The 24,588-nt window shown below is 31.2% G+C and overlaps 1 protein-coding gene across 4 annotated transcripts in view; it reads right to left on the bottom strand.

Moving 5' to 3' along the window:
- LOC122509910 overlaps nucleotides 1–24,588 on the bottom strand; it is a 551,972-nt gene that overhangs the window by 235,743 nt on the left and 291,641 nt on the right. The window lies entirely within an intron of this gene.

Here is a 24,588-nt window from a genome sequence, read left to right as displayed (position 1 = left end):
ATTGGGCCATTAATACGCCAATGGTCTTTTTCTCATTGGGTTGTTTTTGCAGTGTAGGCTCAATAATTCTTTATAGTTTTAAAAGTTTTATGATTTATTCAGCAACTATTTTTTTTAAGAAATGTTGTACAAATAATCGAAATAAAAAGAGTGGAGAAACAAACGATTATACTTAGAATGGAATTGAGATTTAAATACGTCAACAACATTTGTAGATTTTATTTTCATATTCATCTGTGATGGTGTTTAGTTATTTTAGTCACGAAAGAGTAAGAGAGAGAGAGAGAGAAAAGTACACACGCTATTTATCTGAGAAAACTTTTCTTACAGATATTTTCCTCTCTTATATTTTTCTTACAAGCAAGAGGATACATAAAGTAGAACCCGCCTCCGAGACGTTCCTTATATATAGAGGGATGTATCCAATGGGGGTTATATGTTATATACCTTTCATAAGTATCTGTCATATATCTATATGGTTTGGAATGTGTATATCCAGAAGCTCAAAAAGGAATGAAGAAGTAAAAGAAGATGATGATGAAGAAGAAGAGGCAAAAGATGTAAAGGAGGTTAAAGGAGGCAAAAGAGGTAGAAGCCCTAAAGGCTTATACCAGTTTTCTTCTTCAGCAAACTCGGAAGCAGAAGCAGCAGCTCTCTTTCTCTTTCTCTCTCTCTTTCTCTCTCAGTGAAATCGGACGTTAAATCTAGGAAAAGTTGAGATGTACATCTCTCGCCCTTGAGCTCTCTAAGAGGACAAACTCTATTTGGTTCGATTTGCACCGGAAAACTGAGAGGCTGTTTTATATCAAACGTGAGAACTGGAAACTCGAAGGTGGAGAGAAATTCTAAGGTTTGAAGGGGGATCGTTATCTGCATCCGTACACTCGAACCGCAGAATTAACCTTATTCGAGCGCAAATTTACGTACGGCCCGAAATTCGATTACTGTCACGCTATACACAGGAAAAAAAAAAGTCTGACTCCGTTTACACCTTAAATTCAGCCCATGTATTTCACATAAGTCTGTCCTTGTTTAATGGGGCTGACTCCGTTTACACCTTAAATTCAGCCTCGAAAACAGGCTGAAAGTAAAACTTTTTTTTTAGTGTATATATGTTGAAAATCAACATATTATACGTGGTAAATTTTACCCAAACCGACAGATTAGCTCAGTCGGATAGATGCCTCGCTTGGCGGTCGTTTAAGGACCAAGGGTATAAGTACCCTTGGTTCGCGCCCATTTGGCTTGGTATTTTTCCAGCACGTGAGATAATCTGAGTTGTACTCAGGAGAGGTTTTCTACAGTTTTCCCTATTCTCTGGCGAGAAAACCCATTGACGGGTGGTCCAGGCGAATGCGAGTACTCCTAATAAAGTCGGCTGTAGACGCAAAATTAGGTTAATATATAGAATTTTCAGATGTAGAATGGTTATGCCTAATCCAAAAAAGTATTTCTCGGGGACTCTTGTCGAAGTGCGTAAGGCCAATAGGGCAGGAGTATAAACAATAAAAAAAAAAAAAAAAAATTTACCGAACTCATGTACTTAATCTCTTTAATAAATCAATCATTTTACATGATGTCAAAAAAAAAATTCACTTGTTTCTTAGACATGATTGTTTCGGTTATCTTAATTGAATATTTTAATAATATTTTCTTTTAAAAATTAACTTAATTTATGTTAAATTTACATATATCGATTTTACAAAATCAAATTCTGAACGGGTATCTCTTATCTTCACGGGAGTAGAATCGTTTTTTACCATTATCGCACAACGCTAATTACTCTTCGATTTAGAACCTATTCCTTAACGAATATCCTTTCAATTTCAGAAATTTCCCACGTTCAATAAATGAATTAATTTCCTTTATATATGGGCAATTCCACGTGAGATTTAAGTCGACCTCTTAAAATCGGCCAAAAATATTTTTTTTCTATTCTGTATCGAAAAAAAACAGATACGTATTTTTTTATTTATGTTTAATTGTCCAAATTTTCGAGTTATGAATTTTCGAAAATTTTGACTTTTAATTGTAGACCTATATTCAGTAGCTTATAAGTCCGAAAATATTGAGTTTACGAAAAAGTTGTCAAAGAATGAAAGTTTTAGTTTTCTTTCGACTTTTAAGAAATATAAACAAAAAATTTTTTTTAAAATTTTTTATTGAAAAAAATTTTTTTTTTGCAACACTAACCTGTAAAATTGAATTTTACACACAAAAAACTGTGTGTAAAGTACTTCATTTTATAGCAGTGTGTAAAGTGTTACTTTACACACCGCTAGCAGTGTGTAAAATGAATTCCAGTGTGTAAAGTGATTTTCAGTGCGTAAAATGATTACTTTACGCATTCTTGTGACTGTTTGATGAGAAACCATGAATTAAAGCTTTTAAACAACAATTTACAATCACATTTTTATTTTAGCTTCTAGAAAACTTCATTTAACAGTTCCCCCACTACACCTAAACTTTCAGTAATATTGGCAATATTGCTGCAAGTTTAGTTGCTTTAGTGTTGCAAAAAATTTTGTATGACACTCGTGCGTAAATCAGATTATACTTGTGTGACTTGCAGCACTCGCCTTCGGCTCGAGCTGCAAACGTCACACTCGTATAATCAACGATTTTACGCACTTGTATCATAAATAACTATTTTTATAAACAAATTAATTTTTTTTAACTTTGGGCCGGATTATTTTTTATTTTTTTTTTATTTTTTTGTACCTTATAATATAGAGAAGATTTTCCAACAAGTCCCGAAATGGGCCTGATGTGTTAAATGAGTTTTAAAATATTTTCAAAAATCAATTGCAAGCATCACAGTGGGATTTTTTTACAATTAACTTTCTAAAACTGTCTACAGCGTATAATTTTTAATATATTTGAGTGTTCTTTGTTTTAAATAAAAGGATCTACGCTGTAAACAGTTTTAAAAAGTTAAATGTAAAAAAAATCCCACTGTGATGCTTGCAAGTGATTTTTGAAAATATTTTAAAACTCATTTAACACATCAGGCCCATTTCGGGACTTTTTGGAAAATCTTCTCTATATTATAAGGTACAAGAAAATAAATTAAAAAAAAAAAAATCCGGCCCAAAGTTAAAAAAAATTAATTTGTTTATAAAAAAAATTTTTTGTTTACATTTCTTAAAAGTCGAAAGAAAACTAAAACTTTCATTCTTTGACAACTTTTTCCTAAACTCAATATTTTCGGACTTATCAGCTATTGAATATAGGTCTACAATTAAAAGTCAAAATTTTCGAAAATTCATAACTCGAAAATTTGGACAATTAAACATAAATAAAAAAATACGTATCTGTTTTTTTTCGATACAGAATAGAAAAAAAATATTTTTGGCCGATTTTAAGAGGTCGACTTAAATCTCACGTGGAATTGCCCATACATTCTCTCTAAACTTAGTGCTAAGTATATTAATATTGTATCTATATTATAGAATCGATTATTATACAATACAAAATGTAAAAATATTATTTATATTCGACATGGTGGAGCGAATCTAACCTCGGAATAGTGTTTAGCACCCAAAAATACACAGGAGTAGAGTAAATTGGTCTGTCGAATAGAATACTTATTTTTTAAGCAACATTTTTCCTCTTTTTAATAAATAATTTTTTTAAAAATAATCATTCAAACTGTTAGCTTTATTTTAATATGCATTAAAACTTGTTTTATGATATTTTCAATATGTTAAGGGGGGGGGTAAGGTTTGACAACTTTTTTTTATTTTTTTTTTATTTTTTTTACTGAAACTACAATATCTGAAGAATATTGTATTAAATTTTTAGACCATTCAGAGCAAAACTAACGAAGTTACAGTAGGTTATGACCGTACCTCTAACTTAGTTTGGCGCGCCTTTTTTGACCAAAGAAGGCAGAATTTTACGTAGAAAGGAGCAAAAAGCTGCCTTAGATGACGTTGTGTATGGACCCAGCATCGATGATGATACGTACGTATTTTATAAGAAAGTCCAGCTTTTTAAAGATATTTTCATTTTTTTAGTGTACAAAACTTTAAATCTATTTTCCCAAAAGTGTCATCTTTAAAGTCGGTGACCAACCTACCGGAAAAACTACTGAACCGATCGTTTTCAAATTTTGTACACTTATTCTACATATAAATAGCTCTCAAGTGACGTCGAGTTTTTAAATTTTTTAAAATTATTAACAATTTTACAATAACAAATAGGTCGATTTTTTCGTCAAAAATCGTCATTTTGACTTCAAAATGGTGTCAAAAATTAAAAAAATTAAAAATTTTAAAAAACTCTTCGTCACTTGAGAGATAAAGTAATAAACTAAACAAAACATTTTCACTTTTTGGTTTTAGTTGATCCAGTGATGCTGTAGGCTGGTCACCGCACAAACACTTTTTTTCTAGGCACCTGCGGAGATCTGCAATAACTTCGTCATTTCTATCTATTTTTTAACAAAATTTTTTTTTAATATTCTTTAAATGTTACACTATCATATAATAATATGTAAAATAAATCGACAGCAATAATTTCTTTTAAAAAAATTCATGAAAAAAGGTCTTTTTTAGACGAAACAAACCTTACCCCCCCTTAAAACATACACTGTAAAAAAAGGGAGTTAAATTTTAACTCCCCAGGGGATTCTATAAAAGTCGCACCCATTGGGGAGTTAATGCCAGAGGAGTTAAATAAAGAGAGTTAAAACTTCACACCCAAATGCTAACTCCCCAAGGAAAAAATAACTTGCGCGGGTGTTGAATAAAGGGAGTTAGAAATTAACTCTCTTTTTGAGTTGATTTTTAACTCGAAAAATTTCACTCCCGAGTCCGTTTACTTCCTAAATTTTTTACAGTGTAATTAATTATTTACGAAGAAAGATTTCGACTGTATCAACAAATAGTGACATATAAATAGTGTCATAATTAATTATTGTGAAGTAATTTTAACCTAATTTTAAGAATTTGAAAAAATCTCCAAAAAAATAGTTTACACTGAGAAAACATTATACTTAATTTAAATAGAAAAATAATTTTAAGTGATTTTGTTTAATTGAAATTAGTTTGCAAGCTTAATCCCAATATATATAGAAAATATCTAGGTACTGCTTTCATTCAAAAATATTATTTGTTTGAATAATTATGTTTAATTCAAATATATTTTCTGTTTTGATTTCAACAAATATTATGCACGGAAAAAAATTAATCTCTAAACTTGAAATAATATTAATTTGAAGTCCAGTGAAATATAAGTGTATCTAAATTAAACATTATAGTCACAATTACTGTGATAAGTTGTGTTTGATTCTGTCAAACTTTATACCAGAAAACGCCATAAATTCACATCTCTGATTTAGAGATTTGTTAATTTCACAACTTTTTTATATGAATTAGGTACATTGGGTTTTTAAGTTAATCAGTGACAAAAAAGATTTAAACCATTTTAATTAATTATTAATTTTATTTTCAAATATCCAAATAAAAGCGAAGGTCTGTGAAGGAAGGTCTGTGAAATTTTAAGGTTACAATTGTCGCCCGACAAAATACGGCACTGACTGATTTAAATGACGTGAAATAGGTAAATAAACATTTTTCAACCACTTTTTCTCTAAACACAGACACTTTTTACAAAATAGGCCAACATACAATGGGTAAGAATCTTGTTAATAACCTGAATTCAAAAGATTGTTTAAATTCATGCAGAAACGCGGTTGTCAAGCGGTTGTAAAATGTAAAATTGGAAATGATTGGAAAGTAATGTAATGACAGACAACAAGAAGCGGATTACTGCCAGTCGCCAGAAGAGGGCAGAAGCATGCAGAGAGCACAATGGTCCAGCTGTTATATTCTTAGCATTACATCACTTTCCAATTTTACATTTTACAACCGCGTTTCTGCATGAATTTAAACCATCTTTTGAATTTAGGTAATTAAGAAGATTCCTACTCGTTGTATGTTGGCCTATTTTGTAAAAAGTGTCTGTGTTTGGAGAAAAAGTGGTTGAAAAATGTTTATTTACCTATTTCACGTCATTTAAATCAGTCAGTGTCGTATTTTGTCGGGCGATAATTGTAACCTACAAATTTTACAGACCTTCCAACGCCGTTAAAACAAAAAAATGAAATAAAAATATAAAATTCGTATTGTGTTTTAAAAATATCCAACTACTTTTTTATACTTGTCAATGTATAGTTCATACAGGGAAAACAATATAAATATTTTGTGAATAATTCTCACTCTAAATTGTGATAAATTATAAATTCTTATTACATCGAGTTATTACAAAAATAAGAATTATATAAATATACGACTAAAATTTTTAATATTGTTTATTCAAATAATATATTAGATTTGAATTTATTCAAGTAAGTTGATAGTTTAGAACATATGTTCCATATGTCATAAAATTTGAGATTCCTAATATCATTTTTAGGCATAAGAAATACGTGTTCTTCACAATACTAATATTCGGATTAGATATAATACCAAATTTCAGTTTTAGTGATCTGCTTACATCTTACGTCCGATTCCAGTGATAGTTTATGCCTAAATCTCAGATTTAATCTCTAATTTAGAGATTAATTTTTTTCCGTGTGTTTAAAAATTTTATATTTGATCCAAACTTAAAAGTTGACTATAAATAATTTAAAATCAACCATAAAATATGTTTAAATTAAATATATTAATTCTTTAATTGAACCAAAAAATATGTTTCATAGTTTATTTTGAGAAATTAAACGAGGCATCCAAAACATTACTTTCACAAAAAATCAGCTGCTGCACCGAAAAAAAAATTGCAGTAGATTACTAATTCGATCATTATATATCTGAAGCAACTGGGACGAAATGATACCCACCTACCCTAAATTGATGATATCGGAATGAAAATGATGGATTGAAATTTATTAGGATTGTATAATCCCTATGTATATGTATAGCAGAAATGTAATCTGATTAGTAGATAGTCGTATATGAATGCAGGTAGGCGTTTGAATGGAAGCGTATAATATGGACATATCGATAATTCGGCACACATATATACCTCGGTTTTGCTTGAAGGCATCGTGCAGTCATGTAAACAGGTAAGTACATAGATCCCCCGCAACTTGAGAGGGTGTTTGAGGGGTAGCCTCAATTGGAAAATGGTTGATTCGTATACCAAGACCGGAGAGTAAATTGGTAAAGTTACCATGGTAACGATTACGTATACCATGCATTTGGAGTACCAAGCGGACCGTAGATGACACCTCTTCTATAAATATTATATATATAGTATAAATATACTATACATGTATATATATATATATATATATATATATATATATATATATATATATATATATATATATCTTCCTCGTATCTACACATCCCTTTCTGTGTAGGGAAACTTGATGCTGTACTTCGTCGAGACAGAAGTACGCCTTAGACTCTGTACCTTCCTTATACTATGAAGGAGTTTACACCGTAAGCCTTAAATATAAGCCTCCGCGCGCATAAACGGATATACCTCCAGGAGCATATATTTGCGCCTGCGCGAACACTTGGTCAAGGCAAACTCTTTCACAACACAGCTGCAGGCAAACACTTTGCGCAGACGCAAGTATATGCTCATGGAGGCATATCCGTTTATGCTCGCGGAGGCTTATATTTAAGGCTTACGGTGTAAACTCCTTCTATATACGTTATATGGAACTGCTAAATTAACCGCAATCTGCTAAGCACCATCTCCAATTTCCCCTCTTCTGTCTAACTCTTGCTCTATTTCTCTCTTTATCTCTCTTTCTCTTCCTCTGTCAACTAAAGCAATATAGTTTCAATTCCAATCCATTTTCTTTGGTAAACCAAGTAACAAAGATAAGTTTCTTCAATTAATATGGAGGCGAGTTTTTGCTATATAAGGATTAAAGATATGACTTATTATCGAAGCTTTTCAATCTATTTGACATTTGAGAATTTCAAGACGGAAATTACTTTTGGATTTTTCTCCAAAAAAAGTTTGTTTTAAAGTTGAATAAGTATTTGTTCGATAAACGAAAATTGATGGTTTCTAGTAAAAAAAAGACTAAGGTTCTTTATGTAAGAAGTGATTATTGTTCATCTCTTTTATAAATTGTGGTAGGGTAAGTCCTGTTGAGATGGCCAGTTAAAATATTTTACAGAATTTGTAAAGAAATATCACTTATTATGGGTTATTCTTCAATCTTTTGTGACCGCTAAGTAATAAATGTAAACAATAAATTGTTGAAAAATAATGAAAATGTAAGAAATATTAAAAAAAACAAATTAAAAATGTCTGAGAACGATTAAAAATTAAGTTTAAGCTAAAAGTAAAAAATTAAAAAGTATTGGCCATCTCTTACCCTATATATATATCAATAGTTTTTGTATATATAAATTATAAGTCATATTTCAAATTAACTGTAATTAATGATAAGATTATAGTGGAAAATACAAAAACTTCTTATGAAAAAGCAGGAGTTTCTTAAAAACTGTTTTTTACCATTTGAAGCAAAATTGACAAGAATTCGAAGATGATTTACTTGTTTGTGACTGAGTTTTACTAGTTATACATAAAATTAGAAACACTTGAAAGTTTACATCAAAATTTTATGTTCGAACTAAGACTACAAAACTTGAAGGATTGCGATAGTAAATTTATTACAGAAAAGTAAAAATTTGTCTTACTGTAAGCTTCATTTACCACTACTAGCATATTAACCAGAAGTCGAGGAATTGAAAATAATTCTGTCCGTCTGCCTTAAAGTTTTGTCTGACTAATTGACTTTTACTACTTCCACCAAGTTGCTAAAACTTTTATGCTGGACTAAAAATTTCTATAACTACTAAAAACTAAGTGAAATTAAGAAATACATTCCAAAAAATAACTAAATATTTTATTTTTAACAATCGTATATGTTCAAAACTAATATGAAATGATGTGTGAAAAAAATATTAACACTTTTAACGCTTATTTTATTTTCCACCAATTCTGCACTTTTTCAGTGATTTTCATCGGTTTTATCGTTCATTCAACCACGACTTGAATCACAGTGGTTCTCATCCATTAGAACTTCATTTTTTAAAACCCCTATCTTTGTAATTAACCTCAAATAAATCTGAAAAGAACATTCACTACCATCGAATCTTATATCAAGAAAACTGTTATCGATTTCTCTAGACACATATAGAAAAGATAAAAATTATCCACTAAAATGATATTTTATTGATCTACTAAAATTCACTATAAAAGAAGAAAAAATAAATAAAAGAAAGAATTGGGAATTTTTCTCAAAATTTATTATATGATAAAATAAAATTAAAAGAACTGCAATATGAAAAAATTGCCAATGAATTGAAAATTCGTTAAATTACTTTAAAAATTAAAATTTAATAAATAATTTACTTAACGATGAAAAGGCTTTATTTATAAGAGAAAGGAGAGTGAAGCATTTTATGAAAATATTCTTTTTTTTAGTTCTTCCATTGCACTTTGAGAAGCACTGATACAAATACACGCGATGGGGTTTAAGAGGATGAGATAGTGGTTCCAGAGAGAATTCGAAATTAGGCTATCCTCTCCTCTTTGTCTACCTCGCAGCGACACTCTCTCTTTTTCTCTCCTCTATAGTAGTGTAAGGCCTGTCTGAATTCCGAGGGATGTTCACTTGCTCGGTCCAGTGGCATTCGCCAAACCGACAAATGGCCTCTCACAAGAGAGAGAGAGAGAGAGAGAGAGAGAGAGAGAGAGAGAGAGAGAGAGAGAGAGAGAGAGAGAGAGAAAGAGAGAGGAAATACATACTAGGAGGTAACCTCAAATACGTTGTTCGTTCTGTAACATATCCACGTATAGGGTCGGTAACTTTGGTCAATTGGTCCGACTATGTTCGTTGCTTCAATGCGCCGCTGACCAAACACTCACGTGCACAATCTAACGCCTCCCAATTTCATTATTTCCAAACTTCTCATTCTCTCTCTCTAGATTTCAACTCCCAGCGACTAACCGAAAACTTATTCAAATTTCTTGCCAGAAATTCTACTCTCATTGTTTAATTAACTATACACGTTCTCTGTTTGTAGTTCATTATTTTACTGTGCAACAGAACTTAACTCGTAAATAATTATATTAGTTTAAAATTTTTTACTACACGGAGAAAAAAATGCTGTTGAATCAATGATATATGGGTTTGATTCATTGAATAGTGTCATAACGGGCTGCCTAACGTATATGCTGTTGTTTTGAAAGCACCGATTCTAATGATTCGATAGTATCACTTTCTTTGAAACAAAAGCATATTTCTCAAATTGACAGCATACTATGTTAATTCGAAGGTGAATTCTTTTGAATGAATAAACAAAATTTTTTAATTTAACAGTATATGCTTTTGAGTCAATGACTATAACTTTTAAATTTAAAAGCATCATTTTTATGATTCAAAAATTTGTACTCTTAATTTTTTTAGTTGTTGCTATCGATTGAATAACACCATACTGTTAATTCAATTCTTTTATGTGGTTAAATATATACCAACGATAAATTGAAAAAAGGGAATTTTTGTTAACATGTTTTTTATATACTATAATTAATTCTCACACCTTTAACACAACACTTTTTATACACATCTTTTTTTCAATTTTTCACACTAACATATACATCTTTATTATTATTTTCATTTTTCCCAACGGCTAAACACACACACACACATACACATTCAAACACACTTATCTTTTTTAGTCAGAAAAATACGGCTATTCCCAAGCGGTCACCCATCCATTTAGTAACCGCGACCAACGACGCTTAACTTCCGTGATAGACGAGAACCGCCGCGCTGCAATGTAATACATCCGCTTCTCAACGTTGGGCACTTACTTTGTGGTTAAATACCGTGCTCGAGATTTTTCGCGTATATAAGGGAATTTATATAGGGAATTTATATTTAACTAGTCATTAATTAATTAAAAGAATTTAAATAATACTTTTTTATATTGGAATCTCAAAAACGACAGGTTTAATAAACATATAAATATATGTGGGTAAGTATTTCAATAAATTTAGTACCTGTCAATGTCTCAAAACATAGTGTTCTTATTTTTATAGCATATGCTATAGGCAGTCCGCAATAGCACCACTCATTGAAACGAAAGCATATGCTTTCGTTTTCAGAGCGCCCTTCTTTGGAGCAAACAATTTTTCATTTGATTTAAATTTACACGCATTTTCTTCAAATTTACCTATTAGATGCTTCAAATGAATAATGTCAAAGAAGCAATAAATTATTCTGTTGCTATATATAGATGAACTATAGAAACAATTTGCACAATATCATTAATTCTACAGTACCGTACTTTTAATTTAAACAGTTTCATTTTTTCATTTTAAGCAATATACTTTTCGATTAATAAATGTGTCATTGAATCAATGACGGGGAATTCAATAGCATGGAGATATTTGATTCAACAGCACTTTTTTTTCAGTGTATTTACTTTATAAATTTTGCTATTTATTTTTGAGGAAAATTATTGTGTATTTTGTTTTTGTATTGCAAATTTAGGATACAATGTCAAGAATTTATAGCTCTCTAAAATTCTGAAAGTTTAAAATAAATCTTTCTTTTTCAAATTCAAATTTATAATTTAAACTAGCTGTCGTACCTGTCTTTGACGGGTTTCAGTCATTCAGTTTCTACTAATATATTTGAAGAGGTGTCTACCAACCGGGAATTTAATTTGACTGGGAAAAACTAATAATTAGTTACCATTAATTATTTAATTAGAAAAATATTACTATTTGAATCAGTAAATGACTTTTTCTATCAAATACTATTGTTAACTAATTTAGATTTACAGAGCAGTATTTGTCAATTTGTAGGTAGTATTTTATGCGTTTGTAGTATTCCAATTAATGTATTAAAAATTAATCCTAAATTTCCACCAGCTTTTGGAGTTATGTAGAGTCTATAATTCTAACTAATTGTATCGCAAGTAGATCCTATACGTTACGACTGCTAAAATCTAAAATAATAAGACCTATATTGTAGTCTATTGTCTCGTTTTATTTTAATAAATTAAAATAAAATAATCAGTGCTTTCAAAAAATATGTTTTCAAGTAATTAACACTCTACATGTGTATTATTATTCATTATTCATAAGCTTCAGTCTTTTATCATATTCATACTTACAATTAACAACTTAACATATCGGAAAATCTTAACATCTATACAGATTCGTACCCTACCTAACTTATATCTAACGCAACCTAAAATCGCACGCATTTACACTATACTAAGCCTCTCGGCTACGCAATCGCTATGGACAAAAATTTCTGTTACCCGCATATATCTCTTTCCCATGTAGCACGTAACATTACAGTAATATTATCCGGTAAAATTACTGTAATATTATGGTCATATTAAAATGTCCGCCTGATGGTAATATTACCCATCAATATTACAGAAACATTACAGTAATATTATGCGGTAATATTTCTGTAAAATTACTGTAATATTACATACACGGAGAAAAAAATGCTGTTGAATCAATGACATATGGGTTTGATTCATTGAATAGTGTCATAACGGGCTGCCTAACGTATATGCTGTTGTTTTGAAAGCACCGATTCTAATGATTCGATAGTATCACTTTCTTTGAAACAAAAGCATATTTCTCAAATTGACAGCATACTATGTTAATTCGAAGGTGAATCCTTTTGAATGAATAAACAAAATTTTTTAATTTAACAGTATATGCTTTTGAGTCAATGACTATAACTTTTAAATTTAAAAGCATCATTTTTATGATTCAAAAATTTGTACTCTTAATTTTTTTAGTTGTTGCTATCGATTGAATAACACCATACTGTTAATTCAATTCTTTTATGTGGTTAAATATATACCAACGATAAATTGAAAAAAGGGAATTTTTGTTCACATGTTTTTTATATACTATAATTAATTCTCACACCTTTAACACAACACTTTTTATACACATCTTTTTTTCAATTTTTCACACTAACATATACATCTTTATTATTATTTTCATTTTTCCCAACGGCTAAACACACACACACACATACACATTCAAACACACTTATCTTTTTTAGTCAGAAAAATACGGCTATTCCCAAGCGGTCACCCATCCATTTAGTAACCGCGACCAACGACGCTTAACTTCCGTGATAGACGAGAACCGCCGCGCTGCAATGTAATACATCCGCTTCTCAACGTTGGGCACTTACTTTGTGGTTAAATACCGTGCTCGAGATTTTTCGCGTATATAAGGGAATTTATATAGGGAATTTATATTTAACTAGTCATTAATTAATTAAAAGAATTTAAATAATACTTTTTTATATTGGAATCTCAAAAACGACAGGTTTAATAAACATATAAATATATGTGGGTAAGTATTTCAATAAATTTAGTACCTGTCAATGTCTCAAAACATAGTGTTCTTATTTTTATAGCATATGCTATAGGCAGTCCGCAATAGCACCACTCATTGAAACGAAAGCATATGCTTTCGTTTTCAGAGCGCCCTTCTTTGGAGCAAACAATTTTTCATTTGATTTAAATTTACACGCATTTTCTTCAAATTTACCTATTACACGGAAAGAAAAAGTCCGTCAACCATTAATGGATTAGTATATTACTTTGAGACGGGACACTTTTTCCGTTGATGGTTACTTAACTTTACTTAACGATTGAAAACGAGTCATGGATTGATTAGAATGCCAGTATGTGACCAATTGTTTTAGATTTAATGCTGAATTGTTATCAATGGCTGTTTGAATGTTTACGAATCATTAGTGAAAGTTTGTGAAACGTTAGTTGACTCGTATTCTAAATCAGCGCTCTTCACTAGCGCATTGTTGCGCAGTGTACCGATGCGCATTTCTTCCGGTTTCTCTATAGTCCATGTGTTTTTGCTGTCTGCTATACATATCCCTATATACTATTATGTGTAATGTGAATATTTAACTTAACTAACAATTTGCAGTTGAATTGCGTCTAGAAATTGACCTCGATGAAAATATATTTTCTTTTATATTTCTCGCTAATTAAAAAGTAGATATTAGTGCAAAATCATTTCTCACAAGTTGTGAAAAATTTTGTTATTTGGTATATAAGAACAGTTTGCTTCTAAACTTAAAGTGTTATAAGTGTGCGTTTCTACGTGTAGTTATTATAAGTGCGAAAATGTGTTGGAAAATGTGTTGGTCTAAAGCGTCTAAGAGTGTAAATAAAATATCGGAACTGTGCAACGAAAAAAATGTGTTCATTCTGTACCAAATAGTGTCTAAAATTAGGGATAATTCTGAAAGAAGTTGAATTTTTTGAATGCTTTTGATAGTCATAGAAAATTTAATAGACAGTTTTCTAAATTTTAGTGAACGAGTTTTATATATTGATGACAGTTTTCTAAATTTTAGCAAGCAACTCGTCACTGATTGTGACTCAAAGTATGTTATCCATTGAATGATTTTGTGTCCCGTCTCAAAGTAATATACTAGTCTATTAATGATTGACGGACTTTTTCTTTCCGTGTAGATGCTTCAAATGAATAATGTCAAAGAAGCAATAAATTATTCTGTTGCTATATATAGATGAACTATAGAAACAATTTGCACAATATCATTAATTCTACAGTACCGTACTTTTAATTTAAACAGTTTCATTTTTTCATTTTAAGCAATATACTTTTCGATTAATAAATGTGTCATTGAATCAATGACGGGGAATTCAATAGCATGGAGATATTTGATTCAACAGCACTTTTTCTTAAGTATACTTAAGAAAAAATTGAAAAAAAGTTTATTTTCTAACGATAAAATAAAAAAAAATCTTGCTTACTCATTAGATATGCATTTCACAGCCAGTTTCATTTACTTTACATGCTCGTATAATATTACTGTAATTTTACTATATTTATTTACATATGCTACTGAATTAAAATATAAGCATTAATAATAATAATAATGCAAGAATAATAATAATAATAATAATAATTCCGCAAGTCGCGACGCCGTAGCTGGAAGGACCTAATCGAGGAGGTCGATAAGGACCCATGGGGTCTGGCTTTTAAAATCGTAACTAAGAAATTAGTGACGAGGCAAAAGACCCCCGGCCTGGACAATCCCGATTGGGTCAGAAAGATAATAAGTTCTTTGTTTCCTCCTGCAGAACCATACCTTAGAAGGGACTGGAGTTTTTGCAAAGTCGAAGAGGAAGAACTCTTTACACTTAGTGAACTGAAAAAAGCAGGCAAAAGATTAAAAACAGGCAAGGCGCCTGGAATCGATGGGATAAGTAACGAGATCCTAAAGTTGGTAATCGACACTTCACCCCAGATTCTGCTTCGATGCTTCAATCTTTGCCTTGAGAGAGGAGAGTTCTTCCGCGACTGGAAGCGACAGAGGTTAGTCCTCCTAAGGAAAGGTGAAAAACCTCTAGATAAGGTTTCATCGTACAGGCCTATATGCCTGCTAGATACGATGGGTAAACTTCTAGAGGATATGGTTCTCCAGAGAATGCAGGGCCACTTGACCGAAGAGAATCGTCTATCCGATTACCAATTTGGTTTCCGTAAAGGCAAGTCCACAGTTGATGCCATCCAGGCAGTTGTGGACATAGCCAAAGCAGGAAAAAACAAATTGGGACCTGGGAAAAAGAAGAGCTTCTGCGCGTTGGTAGCAATTGACATACGCAACGCGTTTAATTCCGCAAGATGGAAAGATCTCATCGAGTCGATGGAAAAGAAAAACATGCCGCCCTACTTGTTGCGGATAATGGATAATTATCTTAGCGACAGGTGGGTTATATATGAGGGAGACACCTGCACTCTCAGGGAAGAGATGCAGCGTGGGGCTCCTCAAGGCTCGAGGGTGGGTCCATTTGTATGGAATGTATCTTACGATGATTTTCTGCGAATGGATCTGCCCGAAGGTGCGATGATCATCGGCTTTGCGGACGACGCGTTGTTCGTGTGCACTGCCGAGAGTGAGGAGGCTCTTGGGACATTGGTGAACGAATGTCTGCGACTAGCAAAAAGCTGGCTGGATACCAGAGGTCTTGAAATGGCCCTGGAAAAGACCGAGGCACTGCTAGTCACAGACAGACGTGGTTATGAGCTCCCACGAATCGTGATAGACGGATTCGAGGTCAAGTGGAGTAAACAAATTAAATACCTTGGTGTGGAGTTGGATGGAAGGTTAAACTTCCACCACCACATGGCTACGGCGTCGAATAAGGCGATCGAGTGTGCGGCTAATCTTTCACGGTTAATGCCAAATGTTGGCGGACCCCGTGAACAAAAAAGAAGACTGGTGGCGAGTGTCGCCCACGCTAAAATGCTCTATGCAGCACCAGCGTGGGCCCCATCCCTGAGGAGTAAAAGATGTGTTACCATCTGTGAAAAGATACTGTCGGCGCAGAGATCGATAACAACGCGTATCATCTCTGCATATAAGACGGTATCTACGAGTGCTGTGCAGGTCCTTGCAAGTGTCCCGCCAGCAGATCTCTTGGCGAGGGAAAGGAAAGAAATGTTTCTCTTTTCTAAAGAAAGCAGTTCCTGGGATGAGGAATTAAGACCAAGCAAGGGCCTGATCCGCAAAGAAGCGAGGCACAGGCTCATAGAAAGATGGCAGGAAAGATGGGATGGTGAGGGAAAAGGTCGATGGACCTATCGCCTTATCCCGGCACTCGCCACCTGGATAAATAGGAAACACGGTCAGGTTTCCTATTATTTGACTCAGGCGCTCACAGGTCACGGGTGTTTTAACTCGTACCTGTGTCGCTTTAAATTACGCGAGAACGAGGTGTGTGCATATTGCCAGTTCCCTGAGGACAACGCGGAGCACACCCTCTTCTCATGCAAAAAATGGGACTTGGAGAGGCGGGCCATGTTCGAAGGTGTAAACAGTCAAGTTACACCGGAGAATATGGTATCGCTGATGACCCAGTCGGAAGAGAATTGGCGGCAAGTCGAGAACTTCATAATCTCGGTTATGTCGAGGAAGGATCTCGACGGCCGCCAAAAAGCGTAATTTAAACAGCTTTTAATTTGTTTGTTTGTTTTTTATTAATTTATTTTGTGATTTATTTGTCCCTATACATTTTTTTTAATTTGTTTTGTTTTTTTTTATTCATCTTTGTACAATTTTATGTTTTCAATATTTTATACGCGTTTATTTTTATTTTTTTTTTTATATATCCGTTTATAATTTTATCTTTTGACTTTTTAAACTTCTTAAAATTTTTGTTTTTTATTGTTGTTGTACTGTTAATTCCGCTTTTATATTGAAATAGTTTTAAATTTTTTAACTATTGACGCAGGAGAACCGCAGACACAGAACAAAGTCGCAGCAGCGATAGAGTTGGAGCGCCTCCCTCGAAGGCTAAAGTCTTACGACAGTTCCGAGGGAGGGTAAAGGGCTCCAAAAGAAGGGTTACGGGTTTTAGTGGGTCGGGCTGGTAGTAGGTCGCCAGTTTATTAAATTTATTATAACATTTATTTATTTATCCTTTTTTTTAAATTCCCTTTTTTTTATTTTACCAACCCCACATAACCTTGGAGTGCGGAATCCAAGGTATCTGTAAACAGATTTCCCAAAATTCCCTAAGCAAAAAAAAAAAAAAAAAATAATAATAATAATAATAATAATAATAATAATAATAATAATAATAATAATAATAATAATAATAATAAACGACGGTATTATTAATTTAAAATTACTTAATTTAATTATTCTATTATTAGATTATTATTCTTAGATTTCTTATTCTGATTTTGTACGAAATAAAAAAGAATTATTTCAATAAATGTTATAAATAATTTTATATTTACTACCAGAAATAGTAATATTTACTTCATGCGAAGTACATTTTACTATGAATAGTAATTTTTAATATACAAGTAGAATTATTATTTCCATAGAAACTTTTACTAGAAACTCAGCACCATTTTTCTCCGTGTATTAATCGCCTGTTTCATTAGTGTATATACATTGTTTAAATCAGCTACTGCATACTTATCGCTACCCAGTCAGCGACTTTCTGCTGATTCAAATTTGGAGAGTGAGGATATCCATTTGCTTGCGGTGGTTTTAATATCCCTGGGATATCCTAGGTATGCCTATGAATACCTGAATAGATATCCTAGTAATATCCTAAGCGCCGAAAACAAATCGCTGGGTTAGTAGAAAAAAAGTACAATTCGAGTTTTGGTTGAAAAAGAGGACAACTCGCTTTTTAGTTGAACAAAAGGACACCTCGAAAATATGTATAATGTAATTGGTTTATGAGATTTTGTGCTAAAGAAACTATGAAGATAATATGTTCTTAAATCTTTTAATACAAAAACTCATAAAACAATTGATTTACACATAGTATCGCAAACAAAAATTTATTTAAAATCTTATAGCTAAAAATCAGCGAGATTTCGCTGATCCAGATTTAGAGAGTACCTTTAAAAATTGTGATTTAAAATTTTTCAGCCTACGTGCAGGCCGACTTGGCTTTCCGAAAGCCTATTGTTCATAACGTTATAAAAATAATATGAATTTAGTTAAAAACAAAGTTAAATATATGCTTGGATAGGTAATTAGGCAAGCTTTTCAGCGCACTAAACATCAAGGATTGAAATTAAATGCCTTTTGGAACGCTGCTGGCGTGGACGTTCTATCATTAACTAATTTTAGTTAATAATCTAAATACTTATTCTGATTTTAAAAGCGATGAAGAAAAAGATTTACAAATTTAATTTTTTTTCATTCTCTTCAACACAAATCTTTTCAAAAAATTCCAAAAATAGCTTCTCCAGAAATATATTTTTTTAAAGTAATTAAAAAGTCATAAATATTTCAAATGCGATTCAGCGATATTGAAGTAATAATTTTGATACGTATGAACGAATTCATAGTAAGTATTGGAATCCAGAAATGGTTTTCTGAAGTCTTTTTTATACACATATACGCATTTATTTCAATCGAGTATATTACACGCATCGATTTTCAATAATCGTTTAGGACAGGAATGTATACTTCCTTTCCTTATGGATGTTATAGACGCAAAGCGATCCAGTACTTTTGTCCAGATAAACACACACACATATGGGGCAAAATTTCTCAAGTGTACCAATGTCAAAATTGCAAGTTGCTGTATCGGACTAATATTTTCACAGTATTTAGTACTATGTATGAGTACTTCAACCACCAAGTATTATGAAATTTTATAACAAATTGTAGAGGGGGGAGGGGGTTGAAGATTTTGGATAAGTATGAACAGTGAGTTTTCTAAAAAATCGTAGCTTCTATATAATAAAGCAAAAAAAATTTTGACCTATATGTTTTTGGTAGGTTTTTTCACACTCTTTCAAATGGTGAAAATTTTTTTTAAAAATTTTCAAAATTTAACCCTTTTTTTGAAAATTGAAAATTTTTTTGATTTTTTTTTCAAGAAGGACCCTTTTTTTTCTTTTTTTTTGTACCAAAAGAAAGCTTAAGATGTGTACTTTCAATAACTAAAACGAAAAAAATGACGTTTTTTTTTGTTTTCAAATTATTAATTAATTAATTAATAAAAATTAATAAAAATTGAAATATTTTACAACAAAATAAAGTTAACGCAATTCTGAAGTTACTACTGTAAAGCACTACAAAATCCGCATCCAACGAGTCCAATATGAAATATTTTGGATAAATTGACGTTTTATAAATAAATATTTATAAAAATTAATTAACAAATGAATATCATTTATAAAAATAAAGATAAAGTGTTAGTATTTTTAACAAAAATGTTTATACAATTCTACTTTTAAAAAATGTATTCCAGTTATTTGCAACAATTGTTTAAATAAAATATTCATCACCTTATGCGTGTGTTGCGCTGCATAACTATCTTCCCGGCTTAATATTATTTGACATTTTCGAAAGAATATTTTTTTATTTTTTACATTTTTAATGTAAGAAAAGATGGTTTCTTTTTTACATTAATAATTTTTTATTATTTTAATATCAACAAGAAATTTTTACGTAATTCCTAATAAATTACCCGTGTAGAAAAAGCCCCCATCAAGCCCACACGACGTGAGGGCCCCCGGCGGGGGCCGACGAGGGCTGATCCATGTGGGCAAATCCATGAGGGCCACGTCGAGGGCCCGCATGGATTGCCTACATCATTGACTTGCAAAAATATCTAAGTCCAAACCTCAAATAATTTTTTATTACTTCAAAATTAATGTTTAGAATGATTATAAACAATGAAAAACACATATTTCACATAAAATTATTTACATTTTTTTGAAAATATTGAACTTACATGAGGGCAAATCCTTGAGGGCCCACGCGAGGGGCCCGCATGGATCGCCCACATCATTTACCAGCAAAAATTTCTAAGTCCAAAAAAACAATTTTTTTACAACAAAAAATTAATGTTTATAATGATTTTAAACAATGAAAAACACGTTTTTAACAAATATTTAATGTTACTTTTTAAAAAATATAAAACTCACATGAGGGCAAATCCTTGAGGGCCCACGCGAGGGGCCTGCATGGATCACCCACATCATTGACTTGCAAAAATTTCCAAGTCCAAACAAAAAAAATTTTTTACATAACAAAAATTAATGTTTATAATGATTTTAAACAATGAAAAACACGTTTTTTGTTATGGTGTATTAGTGTCAATAATGTTTTATTGAATCATCAAAAGCAAGTCAGCTAGTCACCTACTATAAAGAAATAAATTTCAAGTAAGTCCCTTAGCACAGTGGTAAAGCGTTTGTCTGATAGTCCGTAGGTCGTAGGTTCTATTCCTGAGTGCGTCAGATTTTTTTTTTTTTTTGGTCACGATTTAATTAATGAAAGTAAAAATCGTTAAATAACAGTGTTATTTATTAATAGTTGAACTTGTTTATTATTAATAAATAATTAATTTATTAACTTAATTTTGAAAAATAAAGTCGAGGGTAAGTCGAGGGCAAAGATGAGGGCAAACGCGAGGGCCACGCAAGGGGCCGACAAGGGCGCCGGCGTGGATCGCCCATGCGGGCGCCCTCATCGATCAGCATGTCGTTTCTATGAGGGGCCTCGCCTGGATCACCCACGTGGGCCCCTCATGGATGTGGGCGATCCATGCGGGCCCCCGGCGTGGGCCAACACCACTTTTCCACACGGGTAATTACAAAATAATTTAATAATAATAAATAATATTAAAATAATAAAAAATTATTGATGTAAAAAAGAAATAATCTTTTCTTACATCAAAAATGTAAAAAATAAAAAAATATTCTATAAAAAATGTGAAATAATATTAAGCCGGGAAGATAGTTATGCAGCGCAACACACGCATAAGGTGATGAATATTTTATTTAAACAATTGTTGCAAATAACTGGAATACATTTTTTTAAAAGTAGAATTGTATAAACATTTGTGTTAAAAAAAACTAACACTTTATCTTTATTTTTATAAATGATATTCATTTGTTAATTAATTTTTATAAATATTTATTTATAAAACGTCAATTTATCCAAAATATTTCATATTGGACTCGTTGGATGCGGATTTTGTAGTGCTTTACAGAAGTAACTTCAGAATTGCGTTAACTTTATTTTGTTGTAAAATATTTCAATTTTTATTAATTTTTATTAATTAATTAATTAATAATTTGAAAACAAAAAAAAACGTCATTTTTTTCGTTTTAGTTATTGAAAGTACACATCTTAAGCTTTCTTTTGGTACAAAAAAAAGAAAAAAAAAAGAGTCCTTCTTGAAAAAAAAATCAAAAAAATTTTTAATTTTAAAAAAAGGGTTAAATTTTGAAAATTTAAAAAAAAACTTTCACCATTTGAAAGAACGTAAAAAAAACCTACCAAAAACATATAGGTCAAAATTTTTTTTGCTTTATTATATAGAAGCTACGATTTTTTAGAAAACTCACTGTTCATACTTATCCAAAATCTTCAACCCCCTTCTCCCTCTACAATTTGTTATAAAATTTCATAATACTTGGTGGTTGAAGTACTCATACATAGTACTAAATACTGTGAAAATATTAGCCCGATACAACAGCTTGCAATTTTGACATTGGTACACTTGAGAAATTTTGCCATATATATATATATATACTAGGGGGCTTCGCCTCCCTGCGCGCCAACCCCCTAACTATTTTTTATATTTATTTTAATTTTTTTTCAAATCATGTTCTCTTAATATAAATGTATAGTAATAAGTTAGTGTAAATTATAAAAGGAGATATTAAAAGAGAGCACTAAAAGAGAATTTTACTTTACGGACATGATTATGGTCTCATGGTGCCCTTATAGGTCCTTCTTTATACCTACAAGTAAAAAAAACCCAGGCGGAAATTTCCAACCGGCGCGGATCCTAGCCCGTACTGACGCCGGTGTAACTGTACTGGCTGGGAACCGCCTGCCAACCGAATGTGAACGGGCATTCTACCGAATAGTGACTAGGCACAGTGGGCCAGGATCGTCAAATTTTGGCCAAAAATACAATTTTTCAACTTTCAAATATGCACAAAAGAATTTATCCACAGTATTCAATAGTAAATAAGGAATTTATTGCATAAAGGATATGTTAAATAATAAAAAATTGTGTCTTCTGGAACTATTTAAAGTTTAACATTTGAGATAAAATAATAAAATGTTTTTGATTGAAATACTTAATATATCTAGAAATAAATTAATTATTTTTGTATAAGTACTTATTTTTTCTCATCAATAGATATATTGAAGTAAAAAACCAATAGTTACTTTAAAAAAATAAAATTTATTAAAATGTAGCTCCATTGAAGTTAACAAATAGTGGATTTTTTAATAGAGTGCCGACTTTCAGTTAGTCGAGCTCCTCCGAGCCGCATAATATTTGGAAAAACAAGTTATAGAACGATTACTTAGCATGTCTACTTTGACGCCAATATGTGCCATTTTGCGCCTTTTCATATTTTTTCAACATAACAAGAATATTGCAATAAACATATAAATATATGCAATAAATATATAAAGACAATTTTCAAAATTAATCAATTATGATGAACAGTGGTATTTAATGGTTTTTTGTGTCGCTGATTACGAATCTGGTGTCAGATTTCAAAAATTTAAAATGCCGGATCCAATATGGCGGACATAAAAATTTTAAAATCAATAAATTTGAATTAAACATAGGTATCTATAGGTTTTTTGCATACACTGCATCTTATTATTATTTTATTATTATTATTATTATAATTATTATTATTATTATTATTATTATTATTATTATTATTTTATTATTATTTTATTTTTTTATTATTTTATTTTTTTTCTGTATCTTTTTTAAGATGTTTTGGTAGTCTTTTTTAAGTTATTTGAAATATCTTAATTTAAGATGTTTAAAGAATCTTATCGCTAAACATCTTATTGAGACAGAAACATCTTAATTTAAGATACTTTAAAAAACTTATAGAAGTATCTTACTTTTTTAAGACAGAAGAAATATCTAAGACGTATAAAACATCTTAAAAATCAGTAAGATACTTTAGAAAACATCTTATTTTAAGATGTAAGATACCATTTTTCCATCTTACACACGGAAAAAAAAAGTACGTGAATCCTTCCTTGAAAGTGCTTGAATTTTGGATAGGACACAAAATACAAGGCTGTTCCATATACTTTTTATTAGAAAATATAGAAAAGTCCTAGAATTATTCTAGTACTAGTATGGGCAACAGTGTTTTTTAAGTTTTAACGAAAAGTCATTTGTTCAGTTTTATAAAGTACGTGAAAGATTAGTTGACTGCGCTTGAAAATTCTGTAGAGCATGCGCAGTGTGCGTTGCGCGTTTTTACCCAAGGTAAATGCCAGCTGATCGTCTGTTTCCGTTTGTGTTAATTTCAGATGTGAATATACTATTATTTTATGAAAAACAAATAGTGTTAATATATATTTGTCTTCAAGAATTGACTTTCAAAAAAATATTTTTTATTTTGTGTTTCTCACAAAACAGAATGTTATGTAAGTCTCAGTTTTCAGTGAAATAGCATGTCTCAGAAGTCGTGAAAAATAAAAAAAAATATATATATATAATAATAATATATAATATTATTATTATTATTATTATATATATATATAATATGTATATTCACATCTGAAATTAACACAAACGGAAACAGACGATCAGCTGGCATTTACCTTGGGTAAAAACGCGCAACGCACACTGCGCATGCTCTACAGAATTTTCAAGCGCAGTCAACTAATCTTTCACGTACTTTATAAAACTGAACAAATGACTTTTCGTTAAAATTTAAAAAACACTGTTGCCCATACTAGTACTAGAATAATTCTAGGACTTTTCTATATTTTCTAATAAAAAGTATATGGAACAGCCTTGTATTTTGTGTCCTATCCAAAATTCAAGCACTTTCAAGGAAGGATTCACGTACTTTTTTTTTCCGTGTATAGAGGTTTTTCGGGTTGCTGATTACAAATCTGTTGTCAGATTTTAAAAATGTAAAAATGAGCACTTTGTTTCTGAAATCAGATTTAGATATGAAATGGAGTGTTTATCCGATCCATGGAAACAAAAGCAGATTCTCCAATAGGACTAC

The sequence above is a fragment of the Leptopilina heterotoma genome, unplaced genomic scaffold (assembly GCF_015476425.1).
Source record: "Leptopilina heterotoma isolate Lh14 unplaced genomic scaffold, ASM1547642v1 Lhet_12, whole genome shotgun sequence".
Taxonomy (NCBI): domain Eukaryota; kingdom Metazoa; phylum Arthropoda; class Insecta; order Hymenoptera; family Figitidae; genus Leptopilina; species Leptopilina heterotoma.
The sequence above is the reverse complement of the archived record's forward strand: the minus strand, read 5'-3'. Positions and strand labels throughout refer to the sequence as shown.